Source organism: Petaurus breviceps, unplaced genomic scaffold (assembly GCF_028583685.1).
Source record: "Petaurus breviceps papuanus isolate PSGF00001 unplaced genomic scaffold, PetGlider_PUasm1.0 90537, whole genome shotgun sequence".
NCBI lineage: Eukaryota > Metazoa > Chordata > Mammalia > Diprotodontia > Petauridae > Petaurus > Petaurus breviceps.
In genome coordinates, this window is record NW_027187271.1 from 1,494,402 (window position 1) to 1,517,347 (window position 22,946).

Genomic DNA, 22,946 nt, shown 5'->3' on the forward strand with positions numbered 1-22,946 from the left:
GGGGGGGGGGGGGGGAGGAGAAAGAGAGAGAGAGAGAGATGATGATGATGATGATGACGATGGAACAAGAGAAGTTGGATAGAAATACAAGAAAAGCTTAAGCAAGAAAAAGAGAAGCAGGAGAAAGAACAAGATTGACCACCACAACTTCTCTATGAGCAGCCTCAATCCAAAACATTTTGGCTCCCTTACAGGAGGTGTGTAGGACTCTGGAACAGGTGACAGAGACCCTGCTATGGTTCTGGGGACCACACATTTGTTTCTATTGCAATAAATGAAGTCATATTTCTAGGGAACATAAGACTTTATGAACAGGGGATTTGATGGCTTTAGGGATTCTCAGAGAAACTGAAATAACTTTAGGAATTCCCCAGTGATTAATGATTCCTGAAGGTGTGATGTAGGGGGAAGGGCTGAGAAACCTGAAGATGATGACTTTACTTTCCCAGACCCTGATGTCCTAACCTCAGTTATTCCAGTTCATTCCCCTCCTCAAAGTAATAAACTGCATGTAACCCTTAAGGTCGGGGACCCTTATTTTGACTGTTTATTAAGGGAGCTTCAAAGTCAGCCCTAGTGAGCAAGCCTGATTCTAAAAGTGCTCCTATTGAGTCTTTAAATATAGTTGGAGTTGTCAGAGAAGCCTCAGTTTGTCCCAAAATTATCTTTTCATATGGTCTTAATGCACTCTCTTCTCATGCCTAACTATCCTGCAAACTTATTGGGCTGTAATCTCCTATGTAAGCTTAGGGGGACCATTTCCTGCTCTCTTCAAGGCTGCCAGAAGACTCCCTGCATTTATTCCCAATACTAATTCCAGGTGCTCAGGAAACAGTAGAGAATACAATTGAAATCCTCTGTGATATTCCTGATGGACTTTGGGCCTTTTCATCTTCAAATGTGGGACTCCTTAAATCTGCTATTCCTGTTACTATTAAGACTAAAAGAGCCCTCACCCCCAACCCCATCTATTCTACAGTATTGCAAGGAAGCTATTAAAGCAAATTCACATATAATTGATACTTCAATAGATCAGGACATTATTCCTTGTAATTCACCTTGCAATATGCCTATTCTTCCTGTTAAAAAAATCTAAATTAGGGCCAGATGGAAAACCTGTTTATTGTTTTGTTCAAGATCTGCAGATCTGTGTGCAGTAAATTCTTATGTTATATATAGGCATCCAGTGGTACCAAATCCTCTCACTATCACCTCCTCAATCCCTTGTGAAGCAATGTGCCTCATGGTGGTAGACTTCTTTTCTGTATTTTTTCAATATCCATAATCCAGATTCCCAACATTTGTTCGCCTTTATCTGGAAGCTTACACAGTGGACATGGACTTGCTTGCCTCAAATGTATGTAGAAAGTCCAACCCTATTTTCTCAGATTTCACAAAAGGATTTAACCTCCACTTTTAAAGGTGCCACCCTGGGGAGTGGGGGGTGGGGAGGTGGAGTCAAGATGTCAGAGTAGAAACAGGACCTCCTCGAGGCTCCAGCTTCCACCTTCCCTAATTAATGTAAAAGGGGACCAAACTTTGGAGCTACAGAACCCACAAAATGACACAGAGAAGCTAACCTCCCACGGAGGACAACCCAGTAGGCTGGCAGGAATCAGCCAGCACAGAGCTCTGGGAGCCAAGCCCAGGCCCGCATGAGCTGGAGGTTTTAGCCCCAGGGTGGGCCTGACCAGCCACCAACTGGAGGAACTCCAGATCACCAGCTGCTGTGGCCATTTCCAGATCTATCAACACATAGATGCAAAGGACAAAGTGAGAGGTCAGTGCAGTGTGGACTTTGGGACCAGCAGTTGGGAGAGTGTTGGCTTTTGCCCCCAGGGCAAGAAGCCTCTGAGATTCCTTGGCGCAGCTGGCGCCATGTTGAAGCTTCAGCTCCTGGTCTGCAGACTATAGGGAGAAGAAGCAACCAGTCTGAGGTGTAATCACTCTTGCTTTAACTTGCTTGGATCTGGATTGCAGTCTAGGGTGGAGATCCTGGGGTGTGTGACCAGCTTGCCAGAGCATGTGGAAGCTTTGGAGAGGGGACACAACTAATACCTCTGGCAGCTGAGAAAACATCAGAGTTTGGGACAGAAGCTCCCCTGCCTGGTAGCAGAGTCCTACTGTGGCAAAAAGCCCAAAAGTCAAGTAATCAAGTGGCAACATGACCAGGAAAAGGTAGCAAAACAAACAGAAGAATCCAACATTAGACTTCTATTTTGGGGACAAAAAGGAGCAAAGCAAAGGAGGAAGACAGTAAAGTCAGAACTCCTGCACCAAAAGATTCAAAGGAAAATACGAGCTGGTTACAGGCCATAGAGGACCTTAAGAAGCAGATAAGAGAAGTGGAGGAAAAAATGGGAAGAGAAATGAGAATGATGGAAGAAAATTATGAATTGAGAGTCAACAGCCTGACTGAGGAAAATAACACCTTAAAAAAAAAGAATAACTCAAATGGTAAAAGAGGCTCAAAAAGGCAATGAGGAGAAGAATGCCTTAAAAAAGCCAAATTTGCCAGATGGAAAAAGAATCTCAAAAGCGCAATGAGATGAATCTTTCCCTCAGATTTAGAATGGACCAAAGGGAGGCTAGTGACTTTATGAGAAATCAAGATGCTGTTAAACAGATCCAAACAAATGAAAGAATAGAAGGCAATGTGAAATATCTCATGGGAAAAACCACTGACCTGGAAAATAGATCCAGGAGAGATAATTTAAAAATTATTGGACTACCTGAAAGCCATGACCAAAGTAAGAACCTAGAAATCATCCTCCAAGAAATTCTCAAGGAAAATTGCTCTGATGTTTTAGAACCAGAAGGCGAACTAGAGGTTGAAAGAATCCACCAATCACCTCCTGGAAAAGATCCCAAAAAGAAAACTCCTAGGAATATTATAGCCAGGTTCCAGAATTCCTAGATCAAGGAGAGAATATTACAAGCAGCCAGGAAGAATCAATTTGAATATTGTGGAAACACAATAAGGATAACACAGGATCTGGCAGCTTCTACACTGAGAGATAGAAGGGCCTAGAATAAGATGTTCCAGAGGGCAAAGGAGCTGGGATTAAAACCAAGAGTCACCTACCCAGCAAAACTGAGTATCATGTTTCAGGGGGAAAATATGGTCATTCAGTGGAATAGAGGACTTTCAAACATTCTTGATGAAAAAAAAAAAACCAGAGTTGAATAGAAAATTTGACATTCAGATACAAGAAGCAAGAGAAGCATGAGAAGGTAAACAGGGAAAAGAAATCATAAGCCACTTATCAAAGTTGAACTATTAACATTCCTACATGGAAAAATGATAATTGTAACTGATGAAACTTTTCTCAAGTATGAAAATAGTTGAAGGGAATAGCAATATATATGTCTATATTGGAGGGTATACGGGCGTATGAATACATAGGTGAATGTGTGTATATATGTTTACAGATATATGTTGCGGGCGTTTGCCCTTACAACAGATCTAGACGACTAGCCCTACGGCCCTCTTACTTACCCATCCCGGGTCTTCGGTCGTCACCGGCCCCTCACGGGGAAAAAACACCAGACAGAAGGCGGAGGAGTGAAGCGGGGTGGTTTATTCTTCAGCAGTTACATGGCGGAGAGAGAGAGAGAGTGCCCTCTCACACGAGAAAATATATAGCGAGTCCGAGCCAATCACATCGCAGTCTTACATTTATGACCTTATATGGTGATCACCCCATGGCCTTATATGGAGATCACCCCATCAAGCTTATACATATTCATTCAAAGCAACCATGGCACCGCCCAAAGCCCCTCCCCCTCCCCCATCAACTCCCCCTTTTTCTTTAAAGCAAACGGTAATCCTATATGCCAAAAGAATCGGCAATGCAAACTGCTAAGCTTCTCGCTACAGGCGACACAGGTGACCATGCTTCTTGCCCGAAAGACCACGGAAAAATCCCATTACCACTCAGGGGTCCTGTCCCAAGGACTCTGACGTGCGGTGCGGGGGCCTCTGGCTTAGGTCACCTCCGATTCACTCGAACCTTACCCGTCGTAGGACACCGACACCCTGGGTCCTGTCTTAGGCGGCCGAGGAGGGAGGAGTTGCCCGTCATGGAGTCACCCCCGTCTTACCCCAGGTGTCACACGTCCTCCATGGCCTGGAACCATACCTGAGGATCTCCCCCCTCTTGGAGGGTAAAAAGGGCCTGTTGGGTCAGAAGCATGTAGCCATCCTGACGGCGCCGTAGCTTGCGAACACAATACAAAAGCAAAATAATTACAAGAACAAACACCACGGTGGAGGAGGTTAAGCCTCCCCACTGTGAGAACCAGGTTGTAACATCATGCAGCCACCTAGACAGTCCGGAAAGAACGGCAGGATCGACAGAGGTGGAATTCACTGATGCAATAGCCAGTCTTAATTGTCTTATCTGTTGTTCGTATTCGGCCTTGCTTGTAAAGTTGAGGCGGTCAGACCACACAGCCTCTTGAGGAAACAGCCCGACACATGGTGACAGTTCCGGATCGACTGTGGGTGTGATTTGAAAATATAACGTCCCATTAAATGATATTGTCCTGTTACTTTCCACCGGCCTAGTGTCGTTGTTGAGGTGCAGAACAGGGAGCTTAAGGGTGTTGTTAACTGTAAATAAACGAGGAAAAACTTGTGCCGAAGAAGTCACAGGCATGGGTCTCGGGAAGGTGGAAAGCAGTCCCCAGCGTAATTCCGTCACGGCATTCTCAGCAAGGAGACCCAAGATGAGGAGGGTGAGTCGACAATCTGAAAGACAAGAAGAACAAGAATTCTCCTCACCCCCCAACCTGTCGAGGGTGGTGCCTTAATCAAGATCCCTAACTTTGTGAAGGGGCACCCATTGCTGTACCGCTGTTGGGTCATTATTTGGAAAAAAGGAAAGGTGGCCGGGCCTTCTTCCAACCACTTTTACAGGGCCGTGCCATTGGCCCCCCCTTATCCTGCCACATTACCCTGGAACCGGGCAGTGCCCGACTAGGTGCGGGGAGGGTCAATGGAGAAGAGGTGGTGCTCTCACCGGAGGTGCTCCAGAACCTCATGGCGGCAGTGGTGCCGTCATCTCTAACTTGCAGGAAATTTAAGGTAAAGACAACCTGGGCCAACTCTTGACGAGTGACCGACCTGCATATTCCCCCTTTCTGTTTAAACAGGGCGGTCTTAAGTGTACGGTTTGCCCGTTCAACAAGGGCTTGCCCGGTAGGGTTGTAGGGGAGGCCTGTAGCACGTTGAATAGAAAATTCAGTACAGAACAAGGCAAAAGCCTTGGAAGTATATGCCGGGCCATTATCAGTCTTTAAGGCTAATGGCACTCCTAGGATAGAAATCATTTCATAGAGATGGGCAATAACAGCCCTGGTCGACTCACGGGGCTGCAGGGAAGCAAAGACAAAAGATGAGAAGGTATCAACACAAACATGGATAAACTTAGAGCCAAGATGTGTAACATCCATTTGCCAAAGCTCATTGGGGGCAGTACCTCGGGGGTTAAATGCATCCTCCTTAATGCGAGGGCGGAAGGGGGCACACACAATACATGACCGGACAATAAGTCTGGCCTCGCTCTTCGGCACACCATAAAGAGCCCTAAGAGACCGAGCTGAGATATGGAACTTAGCATGTGCCAACTGTGCAGGGGAATCTTTCGGGGGTGGAGGTGGGGAAAGGCTAACTGCGTGGAGGGCCTGGTCCGCTTGTGCGTTCCCAGAGTAAATGGGACCCACAGCCTTTGCCCGTGTGTGGTGACATCAAAGTGGAATTCTTCCACAAGCAGAACAAGATGCTCAAGAAGGACAAAATGTTTCACTTTTGGGTAAATACATTCTTCATACCAGGACCAGAGGAAAACTCAGACAAAGTAGAAAATGGAAGTCTTTGTGGAGATCAAGAGATTGATAGTATTTGCAGTGCCGAGCGGTCAGATAATGACAAGGAATATCTCATACTCACATTGTCCAAAAACGATCTGGACAAAGCGAACAAAGACAAGGCCAACAGATACTTTCTCCAAACTTTAAGGTGAAGCTTTTCTTCACAAAAACTGTAGAAGAGCCGTCAAACCCAGAGGCCAGCAGCTCCACCTCGGTCACGCCGGACGTTAGTGACAATGAGCCCGATCATTATAGATACTCGGACACCACTGACTCTGACCCAGAGAACGAGCCTTTTGATGAGGATCAACACACACAGATCACAAAAGTCTGAATATTTTTTTTTTTTTATCAAGAGGGAATAAATGGGCTAAAGGAGGGTTCAATCCTGTCATTCCGCAGAAGGGAGCCAACAATTTTTTGTAAAGCAGTGAGCTTCTCGGCTTTAAGGGGCCACTGCTCAACCCAGACCGGGCGATTATTCGTCCAGGTCAGTTTCGGGGCGAAGCTCAAATCGAGAGTGGTCCCTATCCATTTCCCGGTAAGCAGTCCGGGGTTACTAAGGAGAGTTGCATTTGCGCAAGGACATCCCGCCCCCACAGAGCATAAGGCAGCTCGGGGAGACACAAAGGAGTGAACCTGCCTGCATTATCATCCACCGACCACGAGAGGGCACGAGCCGATCTCTGAGCTCTCTTGTTCCCCCCCCACTCCCTGGACCGGCGTGGATGCAACCATCAAGGGCCATTCCTTCCTCCACTGATCCAAATTAATGACTGAACAATCAGCCCCCGTATCAATGATCCCTAAGATCGGATAATTCTCAACATGAATAATCAAGGTGGGACGGTTCAAAGTGATGGAACGAGCCCAATTCAATTGGCAAGGATGCTGGGATGAGGGGCCGAAGGGAAACGCCTTAGCAATGATCTGGTCAGCCCGTATGGAGACGGGGGTGCAGTGTGGATTAAACAGGGTCAACACTGCCTCCACATCCTCTGCTACTTGGGTGGGGACCTCAAAGTCAGGAGAGCCTTCTAGGCCGGTCACTACAGCTGGGTGGAAAGGCAAATGGGCAGGGACTGTTATCGCCTCTCCAGGGGGAAGTGTAAAGATGGAGGGTTGTTTTCCAGGAGAGGCCCTGACTCTTACAAACTGAGGATAATTGCCGCCTAACAAGGATGGGGGAGGGGCCCTGCGGCTGGGCCCCTCCACCCGCCGTTTCCCTGCGGTTGAGATCCGGGGGAGACCCCGGTCTCCAAAGGGGCTTGTTCGCTGCCCTGTTTATTCTTGGCGCGACAAAACTGCGCTATGTGGCCAAGGCGTCCACAGTTAAAACACTTAGGAGGTGTTCCCCTGGAGGTGGCTTTGCACTGGGCCTTATAATGGCCGTATTGACCACATTGAAAACAAGCCTGCTTGCCGGGACCTTTCTGTGCTGACGAGCTGAGTTGTTGTATAGCCGCCAAGAGGCTCTGTTCCCTCTCTGTATTCGAGACTGTCAATTTTTCCAGCGCCTGTACAAGCTGGCGGTCCCTATCCTGGGCAGTGCAAACCAACTGTGCAATCGGATTTTCCGGGGGCAGGTCCATTAACTTATCTATGACGTCCTCCAAGGGGGCCTCCGATGGCAGGGATGCCACCGCAGCTGCCTCCCTGGAGCGCAAGCCTTCCTTAACCAACTGCTTAATGAGTATATCCATTCCAGGGCTGCTGCCTAGGGTCCTATGGACCGTCTCCTGAACTTGGTTAACAAAGGAAAGGGGGGGTCTGATCAGGTCTTTGTTTCAGGCCAACTAATTTAGGGCCCCCTGTCATACCCTTGGCGGAAACCTTCTCCCAGGCCGCTATGTGTGCGGCCTTGACATCATCTAATTCTAACTGCCCATAGGCTGCCTGCACGGCCGGGTTGGAAAAATGGCCAGTGCCACAAATTAAGTGCTCAGTGTCTTGAGGGGCCCTGCCGGGTCTAAGTCGGGCCAAATGCCGGGCCTCCCTCTTCACTTGTGCCTGGAAGGCAAGATGCATAGCAGGGTCTAGACAGGACATAGCTAGCTCGTCAAAATCCCCCGGGGTCCAGGGGTGAGCGGTCACTAGGTTCATAAGTAGCCTCCTAACATAAGGTGAGGAAGGGCCATACTTAGTCACCGCCTCTTTGAACTCTTTCAGTGTCTTATATGGGATGGGAGAATGAGTACGCTGACCCGTAAGGGGATCAGTCAAAATGGGATAGACATCCCAAGAGGCGAAGTCCACCTCCGCGCCTGCCTCCGCCGCCACACGGAGGCTCCGCCTTATTAACCCCTCTCCCTCACAAATATTCGCCTCTCGCCTTTTCTCATAATGAGGAGGCGGGGGCGGAGGGCAGGGAGGGGCGACATATGCGGAACTAGCAGCGAAAGATGGGGCAGGACAGTAATTGCCTGGCAAACAGGAGGTGCTTGGTGGCAAGGCGGAGGTAAAGGGCGCAGAAGTGGGGAGCACGCCCCCTGCATCCGTTTCCCCTTTGTTCTCCCGTCTCTCCCTCCTCTCCCAACGTGAGGGAGTGTCCTTCCGGGTCCTTCTTCTCTCCCTCGATCCCCGGGCGCCATCTTGGCGCCCACTCCTTTTACCTTCATCTTCCCCTTCTGAACTGCTAGCGGAACTATCCGCCGCCTGATTCATTACCACAGCTCTCAAGTCCTCCCACGGATATTGACCGAAGCCCCCTGGGTCCTTCAATTCCTTATCCTTCCCTTTTCCTAACTCTAAATCTGACCCGGCTAATGAGGAGCCCACCTGTGTGGCCAAGGACCGGGAAGCGGCAATCGGAGAAGGATTCAATGCCGCGTCCACTATCTTAAAAACCGAAAAATCAGTGGGTGTTAGCGAACCAGGGCAGCCATTCTCAAAAGCTGCCATCTGCTGTCCCACAACTCTCCATCTATCGGCCTGTATGCCGACATGCCTGACCCAAGGGCATATGTCCCAGATCTTATCTATAAACTCCCTACAGGTCTTAATGGGGATTTTTGCCCCCCTTTGGGCGCAGAGCTTATAAAGTTGTGCCGCTATCACCCCCTTCTCCTCCGGCCTAAATACAGGGATACTATGCCCTGTTCCCATCCTATCCTCTTCCCGAGGCTACAGTGGCCTCGAGGCTGCCTGGCGACTGGAGCAGACCAGCTGCGTCCAGCAGGCCATCCGCCAGCTAGTCATCCCGAAAGGTCGAGCCCCACGTTGGGCGCCAAAATCTGTTGCGGGCGTTTGCCCTTACAACAGATCTAGACGACTAGCCCTACGGCCCTCTTACTTACCCATCCCGGGTCTTCGGTCGTCACCGGCCCCTCACGGGGAAAAAAACACCAGACAGAAGGCGGAGGAGTGAAGCGGGGTGGTTTATTCTTCAGCAGTTACATGGCGGAGAGAGAGAGAGAGCGCCCTCTCACACGAGAAAATATATAGCGAGTCCGAGCCAATCACATCGCAGTCTTACATTTATGACCTTATATGGTGATCACCCCATGGCCTTATATGGAGATCACCCCATCAAGCTTATACATATTCATTCAAAGCAACCATGGCACCGCCCAAAGCCCCTCCCCCTCCCCCATCAGATATACATAGATAGAGGGCACAGGACCAATTTAATAGGAAGGGATGATACTTAAAAGGTGAAATTAAGAGGTGAGAGAGGAATATAATGAGAGTAGATGGGGAGAGACAGAATGGGGTAAACTATCTCATATAGAAGAGGCAAGGGAAAATTGTTACAATGGAGGGGAAGAATAGGAAGGCAAAAGGGAATGAGTCAACCTTATTCTCATTGAATTTGTCTTGGGGAGGGAATGACATACACTAAATAGGGTATCTCACCCTACAGGAGAGTAGGGGGGAAGGGGATGAGAGGGGGGATGATGAAAGGGAGGGCAGGCTTGGAGGGAGGGAAGTTGGAAGCGCACACTTTTGAAAAGGGACAGGATCAAAGCAGAGAATAGAACAAATGGGAGGTGAGATAGGAGGAAGGGAAATATAGTCAGTCTTTTACAATATACCTACTATGTTAATGTTTTGCATTAGCTACACATGTACAACCTATACTGAACTTCTTATCTTCCCAGTAAGGGTGGGTGACAAGGGAGGAAGGGAATGAATCTAGAATTCAAAGTTTTAAAATCAAATGTTTAAAATTATATATATGTATATATACTGTTATTAATACTATTTTACATGTAATTGGGAAATAAGATGTATAGGCACTGGGGCATAGAGATCCACCATGCCCTATTGGAAAAGTCGAAGGGGGTATGGGAGAAGATATGGGAGAGAGCATATTGGAGGAGAGGATATTCTGTGGGATTGCTATTTTGTGGTGGTGGGTAGGGGAAAAACGGGGAGAAAATTTGTAACTCAAAATCTAGCAGAAATGAATGATATAAATCAGAAGTTAATAAAGCATTTGAAAAATGAAAAAAAAAGGTGCCACCCTGGTTCAATATGTAGATGACCTGCTCTTAGCAGCACCAGGTGCAGAGATTTGCCAGGAAGACAGCCACTCTCTAATGCTGAGCCTTCACCACAGGTCACAAGGTCTCTAAGTCAAGGGTAAGGTGGTGTCTCCCACAGGTGGAATATTTGCATTTTGTTCTAGCTGCTGGGACTTGCTGTATTTCTCCTCCCTGCATTCAGGGTATTTAACAACTTTCTGCTTTCTCCACTAAGTGGCACCTGAGGGCCATCCTAGGAGCAACAGAAAATGGCAGCAGTGGATACTCTCTCATAGTGAAATTACCAAGCCTCTTGTATCTGACTAAAAATTCTGTTCCTGAACCTTTTCATTTGGATTCCTAACATTTGCCATCTATAACAGAACTGAAACAGACCCTGTTATCAGCACCTGCATTGAGACTCCCAGATTACAGTAAATTCTCTTCTCTTTTTGTACATGAGCAGAGTGGGGTGGCTTAACTAACTCAGTCAGTGCTTAGGAGCTTATGATTCTGCTCAGCTTGATTCTGTAGCTATAGGAGCACCACCCTGCCTCTGGGCTGTGGCTGTCACTATCCTCTTGGTAGAGAAGGCCAATCTGGTTCTGAGTTCCCCTTTAATAGTACAGTGCCCCCATGAAGTTGGGGTCCTCTTGCTCTGTCACCAGACACAGGCCTTTTCAGATCAAAGATTCACTAAGTGTAAGGAGACATTGCTTGGGAATGAGAATGTCACCCTAAAGCATCATACAGTCCTTAATCCTGCAACTTTGACCTGCCATTCTCTGGAGAACCTTTGCATGACTGTACCTGTGTTGTAGACATTGCTGAAAAGCTCCCTGATGATCTTTCTGACATACCTTTAGGGGGTTTTGACTTTGTTTTCTATACTGATGCATCCTGTTTTATAAGGGAAACTGTCACACAGGCACTGCTGTAGTTTCTGATTATGATACTATCTGGGCACCCTCTCCACCCTCCAATCTTAGCACCCAGGCTGCTGAACTAGTGGCTCTCATTCAGGCCTGTTACCTAGCCAAGGGAAAAAGTGCCACCATTTATACAGATTCTAGATATTTCTTTGGTGTCTGCAATGTTGCAGCATAGGAATGCTTTGGTTGCAGAGGGGATTTTTGACCTCTACTGGCAAAGTCAATGTAAGTGGAGAATTCATCAAGGATTGCCTGTCCACCCTGAAACATCCCTCTGCCCTAACTATTGTTCACTGTTCTGCCCATATGGAAGGGAAGGGACTGGTCCTGTGTTAAGAGGGGATGACTGTGTTGCTGCTGCTAAGATGAGATGGCAGTGCTATTAATGTCTAAAAATATTGTTGTTGCCCTGTTAAGTTTTGTAAGCTGCTAAATTTGCTTCCCTGGAAACCCCTCTCTCTCTTTCCTATGATAACTCTGAAGTAGAGAAGTGGAAGCAAAAGTTTAAAGACAAATAATGGGGTTTGGGTGCCTGCAGAGGGCAAACCTCTCCTCCCCTGGAGTTTCTTTCAGCAAGTAGTCTTGTCTGTTGACAGGAGTGACCACGTTGGCACTCAAGGGATTGTGGATTTGATCAAGAGGGTTTGGGTTGCCCCAGGGGTCACCAACACAGCCTCCCATGTGTTTCTCTTGCCCTACCTGCCAGGCTAATTCATCAACATCCTTTTCATGCCAAGGCTTATGGTGGGTATCCTCTGACTCACATACCTTTTGAACATTTACAAATTAATTTCACTTGTATTTCTAAAACAGGACATTATAAGATTTGCCTTGTTATTGCTAACCAACTATAATGCCAATGAGAAATGAGATATTTTAAGGATCTAATCACACAGTATAATAAATACCCTATTTATTTAAAGCTAAACTTTATTCAAGAAACTAAAGCATTAACAATTCATAACAACATACAGCTTAATACTAAGGTGGCCATATGGCCTTAAACAAAACATATCATTCAGTATATTATATAACACTTATATAACATATAACTATATTATATAGTATGTAACATGGCATATATATCATTGCATTCAGTATATAACATAGCATGTCCCCCACCTTCTACATTCTTTGGGAGCCAAAATCTTTGAGGAGTCAGCAGCCAGCTCCTCTTCACTGAGGTACAATCCAAAATGCTGCTTATATAATAAGGGGGTTCCAGGCTAGCATCTTCTCTAGTACAACACATCCCCAGTGGTAACAGAGAATGCAACACACTCTACCCCTAGGTCACAATAGGTTACAATTTCCTCAACCAAAATAGAGTGTCCAAATCCTAAAAGTCTTCTTGGGGGTGTGTCTTTTCCACATTGCTATTGCAGGCTCCCACCTGACCCTCTCATATGCACACATGCTCCAATGAGCTAAAAAGTCCACTGCTCCAGCCCCACTTCCAAGTCATGAGAGGTGGTTGGGTGACAAAGCCAATAGTGTGGGTCTCGGGAGGGTTATGATACCTCCCCACTCCCACCAGAGATAACTCCACCCCTTGGGTCCCAAACCATCCCAGGGAAGGCATGGCAGGAAAGCACTCTCACTGCTCCAACCTTGCTGCAAAACCTCCATCTCGACTCAGGGCTGAGTCCCAAGTTCTGTGGTTCCTCTTCTTCCCTGTAGGTCCATGGGCTCACCTCCAGCTCCTGCCTGGGTTCACATGCAGGCAGCTCTCTGTCCTGCTCCATATCTCAGCTCATGGGGGAAGGGACAGCTCCACTACAAGCTCTCCCTGCTCCTGACTGAGTCCAGGGACAGCAGGCTCCAGGGGCTCTTGCCCCCAGCTCTTATCTCTGGGAAAACAAAACTTAACAGGGCAACAACAATATTTTTAGACATTAATAGCACTGCCATCTCAACTTACTTTCACAGCCAGGAGGCTCCCTAATAACAGCTACTTAAAAGGGTCTGAAGTTAAGTGTCCTTCCTGTGGGCAGGTCTCTGCCCTTCAGTAGTCTCTGCTACTGCTGCTGCCACCACCATCACTTCTGCACTCAATGCTCATTTCCTACTTCATCTTCATTTTCTCTCTTCTTGTTCATTTTTCTGCTTCATGCTTGTTTTCCTTCTTCTCAATGTTCTCTCTACATACAGTTTTTCCTCGGTACATGATTGGCTCAGTGCCCAAAGGCATGAGATCCTGCATGCTTAAGCAGATTGGCTTAGCATAGAAGATGTGAAAATCTACCAGGGTTCAAAGGTTAATCCTTCAGATATTTACAATTTAGCATAAGCCTGGGAAACTGAACTCCAAAAGAAAAGCAACAAAAATCCCACCTTGCTTGTGCCCACAAGAGGGGCTTTTCCTGGTTCTCCCCAACTGCTGCATTTGTTGCTAAAACACTCCCAAAGGAGATTGTCTCTCATTTTGGTACACCAGTGCATACTGATTATGGCATGGGCACAGACTTCAATACTTCTGTTTTATCCCAAATTTATTCCTGTCTGGAGGTGACTCAAAATTCCACATGCCTTGACATCTATAAATCTCTGACCAAACTGAACATATGAATAAGGAACTTAAAATCATGGTTGGTAAATTGTGTACTGAGACTCATTTGAAATGGCCTGATGTTCTGCCCTTGGCATCTGCACAGCAGACCAAGGGGAGAACTATATATGACTTTTTGAAATGCTTTTTGGACACCTCCCTTCCAAGCAAAACACTTTCCCCCAGTATACATCATTACTTTGAGGGGTACTTCTGTTGCTTCCTAAATACAGGAGTTACAGGGTAGGCGACCTGAGTTCCATAAGGTTCCACAAGGCTGGCCGTTTGGACTCTTCACTGCATGATTGAAACCCAGGAGAAAGGATGTACACCAAAAGCTTTCAGCAGAGTAGTGGGACTCAGCATGTTTAGGGTGATGCTTAGGATGCTCCAGGTGCTGCTCATCACTCTGATTACCATCAAGACTGGAGAAAAAGGACTCTTGAACAAAGGTTCAAGAGATATAATTTCTGGGTAATTTAATAATTTTATCAACAATGCCAGCGCTTTAATAAAAGGATGATCATTTGGCCACCTCTCTTAGACCAAAGACCATCATGGTAGCAGGTTCATAGCTTATATGTCCTTTTGGAAGAGGAGTGACAATCAACTCTGACTGGTTAACAATTACAGAGAGAATAAATATTACAATGAAGGACTGGACACAAAATTTGATTATGTTATCCATTTCTAAGTTCCTCTCAGCCTTGGGCAATATATTGTCAACCCTGAAAAACAAATGACCAAAGACATAAGGTTCCATAGGGCTGGCCCTTTGACAGAGGTCATGCAACTGCCTGTGAATTCTTAAAAAAATTAAAATTAAAAAAAAAAACCTTCAGAGAGCTCACAGAAGTAGCCTCCCACTGCAAGCTCTGAAAAACTAAAGAAATCAACAGGGAGCCATAGCAGTCAAGCAACTACTGTTAACTCTAAAAAACCCAGAGAGCTCACACAGGTTATCACAGCCACAGTTAACTCTGAAAGTAAAATAAAACAAAACTAAATTAAATCAAAGAGCCAACAGTGGTTACAAGCAAAAAACTTTCTTTATTCCATTGGAGGATGGAAATTAAACATGTGTCAGCCTTTCTCCTACCTCATCCCTCACAGTAGGAGACCTGCTTTAGTGGGGACAAATCTCAATACTTATACCATTGGATAAGCAGTGAACTGTAGCCCTGACAGTGAGGGGTAATAGCAACACAGACACAAGTTTGATTTGTAGTAGGATTTCATGACCAGAATAAAGGTACTTCAGGGGCTTGTCCAAGCTCAGAGAACACAAGGTGCTGGTGTAAAACAATTCTGGGGTTTTGCTGCAGCTGAATTCATCCAAAGGGTGAGTGCAAAGGATTGTTGTTATGTCAGGTTCATGGTACAGCTTGTTTGTTGAGCCTTAGCTCTGGAAAACAGGGTTATTAATAATCATTTCTCTCATTAATAATCATTTCTCATTATCCCCCCCACCATTTGATTCTATTGAGAGATGTGGCCTCCTCAGTGAATCACTAACTGATATGACAAGCACTTCCTCAAGAGTTTCCAACTATGGGACTTATGAAGGGAGACGCTGTGAGAGGAAAAGGAAAAGATGGACAAGTGCTTTGACAAAATCAGCGGCGGGCAATCCCCTTTGACAAGTAGACCTTACAGATAAAAAAGGCACAAAGGGAGAAAGTAAACAGCAAGATAAAAATGTCCATTTAAAGCTCAGAAGTCTCATTTCACACAGCTGCCTCATTCTCAGGACACCATCTGTAGCTCTCAGGTCTAGGTGTGGTCTCAAAGCAGTTTGCAGCTGACTGTCTTCTTAGACTCAGGTAACTTGTAAAGGCCTCTGTTAAAAAAATCTACAAAATTGGTCTGAACAAAATTTGAATTTACTTTGCCAATAACCAAGTCAGATAATGAAACTTAGCTCAAATCTTATGTCTATTACTACAAAATCAAATTTGGAACCTTTTAGACCAGGGAATTTACAACTTTTGGTTGGCCACTTGTCACGTTATTACATACAGAAAACTCAGATACAAACAGAAAATTAGAACCCAACTTTTATACTTGGCATTCTTCATTTCCCCAATAGGAGGATGAGATTCTACTGAGGAATTAGAGCACTTTTTTTTTTTCCTTTTGGAAGGCAATTGGGGTTGGCTAGTTTTTTTTTTGTGTTGGTGTTAAGTGTCTGAGGCCAGAACTGAACTCCGGTCCTCCTGACTCCGCCCGGCACTTTACTCACTGTGCCACCTAGCCGCCCCTAGAGAACTTTTTATAAAAAGATGGACTCTAATATAAAAATAAATTCATTCAAAAATTGCCAGATTAATTTCAGTTGTAGCAAAAAGTTCTGGGATGAGATAAATAAATACATTGCACAATCAATTTTAAAACAGTGCAAATCAAATAGGTTATTTGTAATCAAACATTTTCAACTTCATCATGGTCAAATGAATAACCCCTAACAACAGTGGCTGTCTCTTTAAGGCATTTACAAGATAGACTACAAGCCATTCTTCTTCTAAGATAACTAATTCATAACATGATCATAGAAATTTGCCATAAAATAAGAATAGGGATATAAGAGAAAATGTTCTTTCATCTTGATGTCAATTCTAGGCAAAAGTTATATAGTCAATTGCATTGAGCCAGGCTTAAAGTTAACCAAGTGGGATATTTTCCATTCAAGAGGAAATATAATATTTTCATATTGAGGAGACTGAGTCAGGAAAATCCCACCTCAATTTATGCTGAGTCATTCTCCCCAGAGAATTCCACCTGCAGCTCATAGATATAAAACCCCATAGAGTTGCTGGCATCATCGATTACTCGGCTCAATAGCATGCCTTCATGGTCATACCTGGAGTCAGATTCAGAATAATAATAGTTACAGTCCCATAAGGTCTTAAATAGCAAGTTCCAATAATCAGAACTTCAGGTGGATTCAGTTCTCAAGTATCATATATCCTAGATAACAAGTATTGACTATAATTTCACCTTGTTAACAGTAAGATATTCATCGCAGAAAAAATCACAACTTTTCTTGATATAACTAGTACCCATGCTGCATAGATGTTTTTTCATTCCTAAATTCAACATTACACAAATAATTTTGCCTTAAGATGCTGAATAGCAAACAACAAAAGACTTGGCATGGGATATGTAAATATAATAATCCCAAATTGTATACAGAGAACAGCTTATATGAAACATTATTTATAGTAAAACATGTTTAGTTATTAACCACGTTCAAATGGACATACACATAAGACTACTGATCTCACAATCCCTTTAAACAATAGGAACGTCTTTAAGGTGACTCTTAAGTAGTTTGTATGCATTTCTAAACACCCTAATCCCAGACTAGAACAGAGATAAGTAAAATCAAATTTCCCATTAAGTTGACACAAGATAGCTTATAAATTACTACTCTCTGCTGACATACTGAAATCCTGTTCCTTAAAACAAAACCAAAAGAGCTTCCTGACTTTAACCTCACAATTTAATAGATTCACATCTTTGTTTGACAAGCTTCTCTACCATTGTCTAATTATAATCACATTGTTCTGAAAGAATGAGATATTTCAGGAACTGAATCTTGCACATATGACAAGTTCAAGCACTAATTTAACTCTTGCTTAGGCCATGAAATGACTACAAATTCAGATCAAAACAGCAAGATCTTTCCCACTTGTAACTTATTACAGTAATTCAGATGCCTTAGTATTAATCTAATAATAGATTCACTATTGCAATGGCAAACTTCCACTGTTTGCCTACCCTGATAATAGAAATTTGCTATGAGATTTAGAAACAGAAATGTGGTTATAACAGCATCAAAACTGTTCCTCAAGGTCTATACCACTATCTGTAGCCTAGCATATGGAACCAGGTGTTTTAGATTTCTTGTATGGGAAAATGAATTAAGAAGAGTCCAGCCTTAGTCTTCCCAAGGCAACCTCCTTATCTTATTCCCAGGGACAGATATGGTCAGACATCCACTAGCCTTAGACCTCAGATGTTCTTTCCATTCAGTTGTTGACCGCGGACTTTTTTTTTTTACGAAAGCATCCATTTAAGGACAGTCCAAGAACACAACAAACCTGAGGATGGAACTTAAAGAAGAACATTCATGGGGCAGGTAGGTGGAGCAGTGAATAGAGCACCAGCCCTGAAGTCAGGAGGACCTGAGTTTAAATCCAGCCTCAGACACAACACAAAAACTAGCCTCGCGACCTTGGGCAAGTTGCTTAACCCCAATTGCCCTCCAAAAAGCAAAAAACAAACAAACAAACAAAAAACCCCTTGGGGCAGCTAGGTATGGAAGTGAATAGAGCAGACACTTAACACAAAAAACTAGCCTTGTGACCTTGGGCAAGTCACTCAACTCCAATTGCCCTCCAAAAAGAAAAAAACAAACAAAAAAAACCCAAGAAGAACATTCATGGTCCCCCAAAAATCTTTCTCCTTAAACAATAAAGTCTCACTAATCACAGTAGGTCTGGACAAAATTGTCATCAATATCAAACAAATTATTGCAATAAATTAGCTTACAAATAAAAATTTAGTAGACCTAAAAATCACACAAAAGGTTTTTTTACTAAACATTTTTTTTACTAAAGCATTCTCTCCTAAAAATATTTCATTTTCTTAAAAACAGGCTAAATTTATCCTGATATTAAAAAGATAATCACTAAATTTTCATGAAGTAAATTAGTTGGAAACCTCTAAACCAGAGATAGGAAACCTGTGGCCTCAAGGCTGCAGGTTCCCCATCCCTGCTCTAAATTGACAGATATCTCTTATTCAACCTTTAAAACAAAAAACATATCTTTAGAACTGGAATTGATCAAAACTAATTTGGCATAAATTGTCTTTAAGTATCATAAATCCCAAAAGTTCCATAAAGACAAAACAAATCCCTAATTATCACAAAATTCCTAGTTACCACCCCTCTTTCATCAAAAAGTATTTACAATGGGGAATAGATTCAGTTTTTCCAAGCCAAAATAACAACAGCAATTAAATTAGCCTTATCACTATAACAAAGTTTACCAGGCCTTTAAAAATTTACTCAATACTCTTTTCTTCCTTTTGTCTTCTCTTAGAGTATAAATCCAACCTGGTATAAAATATTTCACCAGAAATTAAGATACTTCACTTAAACTCCTAGAAAAACATCACTGGCCAGTTGCTGTAAACCTCCAGATTTTTACATATATATATATATATATATATTTTTTTTTTTTTTAGATGAAACTCATTCTACATCACAAGCAAACTTGAAAATTATACTCCCATTTTGTGTAAGGCTTCCCATTTACTCAGTAGGAATTCAACAATACAGAAACTCTTGTACAAAGTTGATAAGAATTTATGACTAAATGGTTTCAAGAATCCTAGTAAGTTTACAAAGGAGATTTTACAAAGTCTTTTCTTTGTATCATTGCCAATTTTCCTTTTTAAAATGCCTGTGTAAATACTTGATCGGTTTTAACATTATAACAATAACTCCAAATAACTTGGTTAACAATCTCATAATATTTATAAATGAAAACCAAATAATTTTAGGTGAAACTTCCTCTTAAATATGCACAAAAATTGGAAGTTTGTAAGTTCTTAAATTATAGTACTTCAGAATATTACAGCACATTGACCTAACAACTTTTTAACCCATTCTTTTCTTCTTTTAACATTACAATTGTTATTCTAATAACATCTAGATTATGAAAAATTGCTGATAGATGACCAGATTACACAATATAAGAAAATTTAGAAACATAACAATACCATAAACAATATCATGTATTTGAAATCCTAAATGAAACCCATTATCAATCAGGTGGTCTCAATTCAGGTGAATGAATTTCCAGGTTACCTTATATAGAAACTCATTTATCTATCACTATTAACATTTTTAAATGGTCACATATAAAAACCTATATAAAGTTATGAAGTATGAAGCAATTACATCTAATTAAAGAAATAATAAAAAGACTGCACCAAGCACTTTACAATCATGTGATCCTCACAATGACCTGTGAAGTGAGTGCTATCATTATACCCTTACAGAACAGTAAACTGAGGCAAATAGACATAAGGTAACTTTCTTGGGGCCATATAATAAATTTTTTAATGCCAAATAACAAATGTCTTTTGTGTTAGATTGTAATTTTTCATAATTATCCTAATAGGAGAGTACATTCGGATCCCGTTCTTCAGGGCAGATTTTGGCATAAATCAAATCAAATCTGGATTTATAGTTACTAATGGTAACATTTTAATTTCCAAGGTCAAAGATTATTATCCATGAATTCGTATTTTTCCTTTTCCTTTTCTTTTTTTAAGATACATGGTGACAATTTCCAGCTCTATATAATCAATCTTTTCCTCTACTTTCTTATAAATTTTATATTTTATTTATATATTATATATATATTTTTATAAATCTACTTTCTTATAAATTATAAACAGTTTGAAATCACATCTGTTATTATGAGGTTAGCTTAAAGTGTGCTGGGTGGAGTGGCTAGGTGGCACAGTGAATATAGCACCAGCTCTGGAGTCAGGAGAAACTGAGTTCATGTCTGGCCTCAGACACTTAACATTTACTAGCCATGTGACCTTGGGCAAGTCACTTACCCCCAATTGCCCTGCTTTCCCCCCTCCAAAAAAAAATAAAGTGTGCTGGGCTAAAATATCCTCATTCAAAGTTGAATTGATGCTTATGGTCCGGGCAAAGAGACTGGTAACAAATTTGATTTAATGCTGGCAGGGCATGGCCAGTTTCCTTAGGCAGAAACCTTCAAGAGCTTTCACAGAGGAGTAACTTAAATAATTCAATCAAATAATGAATTAAATAATTGAACAATATAAGGAAAAATTTAAGATTTGATATAATATTCAGATCATAATTACCAATATTTTTACTATATCCAATATTTGTGTGGTCTTAGATTAAAGAAGGGCTTCCTACAGATTTATCCTGAAAGGTGGGTGGAGATAATCAGATGATTATCTAACCATACTCCCTTTTTTGGGGTATTTATTTAGTATTTAATTTCCCCCCCAGATACATGTAATATCTATTTCTAACATTTGTTTTTAAAATTTTGAGTCCCAAATTCCCCCCCTCATTGAGAAGGCAAGTAATTCAATATAGGTTATATATGTGAAGTCATACAAAACATATCCATAATAGTCATATTGTGAAAGAAAACAGACAAAAAAAACACTCAAGAAAGATAAAGTGAAATAAAAACACAAAAATTGCCTCAATCTGTATTCAGACAGTGTGTAAGGTGAATTTTAGTGTAAGGTGGATTTTAGTATGTGTAAAGTGGATTTTTGTTATTATTTCTTAAAGTCCAGTTTCCTAGGATCCATAGCCATAACAGTCTCTTATTCCCAGGAATTAGATATGAGTTCCCACAATTATGATTCAAAACATCTCCATCACATTTGTGTAGCATTATATAATGATAAATAACATAAACATCCACTGCAGTTGCGAAGTGAGATACGAGGATGAGGTGATGTGAACTTGTGAGGCTATTGCTGGTAATATGCTTTCTTTGTCTATTGCCCCATAAAAGCAGGTGGGCAGTGCGCAGTGAATGCGGAAACTTAGGGTTGAATGCACAAGCTGGAATGCTGTGTGCCTTGATCAACCCCCAGCAAGGCTTGGGAGGAATCTGAGTTTGCCTTAACCAGCCCCTACTGAGGCTTGAGGGGATTTAGGGGGATGTACAAGTTGTACCTGTCTCAATTGACCCCATCAAGCTATAGGGATAGTTGCCCACTTTCTTGCCAGCCCTTGTGAGAAGGGTGAGTAGGGAATGCTGTAGGAGTCTGTGCTCCCATTATCAGCAATCCTTTTCTGAGGAAACTAGACTAGAATAAAGTAAGATTATTAACCCCTTCTTAGTGCCTTTCTTGTCTGACTAGATCAAGAGTAAACCTGTGCTAGCAGCCTTCCTGTGTGCTTTATTTATTTGTCTTACAGACAACATCAGTTCTTTTCTTGGGGGATGGAATGTATTTTTTATCCTAAGTCCTTTGGAGTTATCATGGATAGTTGTATTGCTGAGAATAGCTAAGTCATTCACAGCAGATTATCTTACAATATTTCTGTTACTTTGTTACATTTCACTTTGCATCAACCCATGTAAGTCTTTCTAGGTTTTTCTGAGAGCATCCTACTCACCATTTCTTATAGTACAATAGTATTCCATTATAATTAAATACCACAATTTATTCAGCCTTTCCCCAATTGGTGTGCATCCCCTCAATTTCTAATTCTTTTTTTTTGTTTTGTTTTTTGCTTTTTTTCATGGGGGAATTGGGGTTAAGTGACTTGCCCAAGGTCACACGGCTAGTAAGTATTAAGTGTCTGAGGTTGGATTTGAACTCAGGTCCTCCTGACTGCAGGGCCAGTGCTCTATTCACTGCTCCACCTAGCTGCCCCACAATTTCTAATTCTTTATCCCCAGAAAAGAGCTACTGTAAATATTTTTGTACACATAGGTCCTTTTCTTTTTTGTTTTTTTTTTTTTATCTCTTTTGGGGATACAAACCTAGTAATGGCATTGCTATTTCGTTGAGTATGCATGGTTTTACATCCCTTTGGGCATAGTTCCAAATTATTCTATAGAATGGTTTAATCAATTCACAACTCTGACAACAATACATTAATATCTCATTTTTCCCCACATTCCCTCCAACATTTGTCATTTATCTTTTCTGTCCTATTATCTAACCTAATAGCTATGAGGTGGCACCTCAGAATTGTTTTAACTTGCATTTCTCCAGCCAATAGTGAGTTGGAATATTTTGTATATGGCTATAGATAGCTTTAATTAATCCATCTGAAAATTGATTATATCTTTTGATCACTTATCAGTTGGGGAATGGCTCTTATTTTTATAAATTTGACATATTTCTCTATATGTTAGAGAAATGAGGCCTTTATCAGAAAAAATTGCTTCAATTTTTTTTCAGTCACTATTACTAACTATATTTCTCTCCATCCTGTTCTTCTAACCTTACTCTTTAAGAAAACTGACTCCTTCTAACTCTCTTTAACTGAATAAGAGGACCTTGAAACACTTAGTTTCCTCCGTTTTG

General features: G+C 42.5%; 1 pseudogene; it reads left to right on the forward strand.

Moving 5' to 3' along the window:
• The first annotated feature begins 4,480 nt into the window (after positions 1-4,480).
• On the forward strand, positions 4,481-7,015 carry LOC138142257 (phosphatidylinositol 3,4,5-trisphosphate 3-phosphatase and dual-specificity protein phosphatase PTEN pseudogene; annotated as a pseudogene).
• Positions 7,016-22,946: the final 15,931 nt, after the last annotated feature.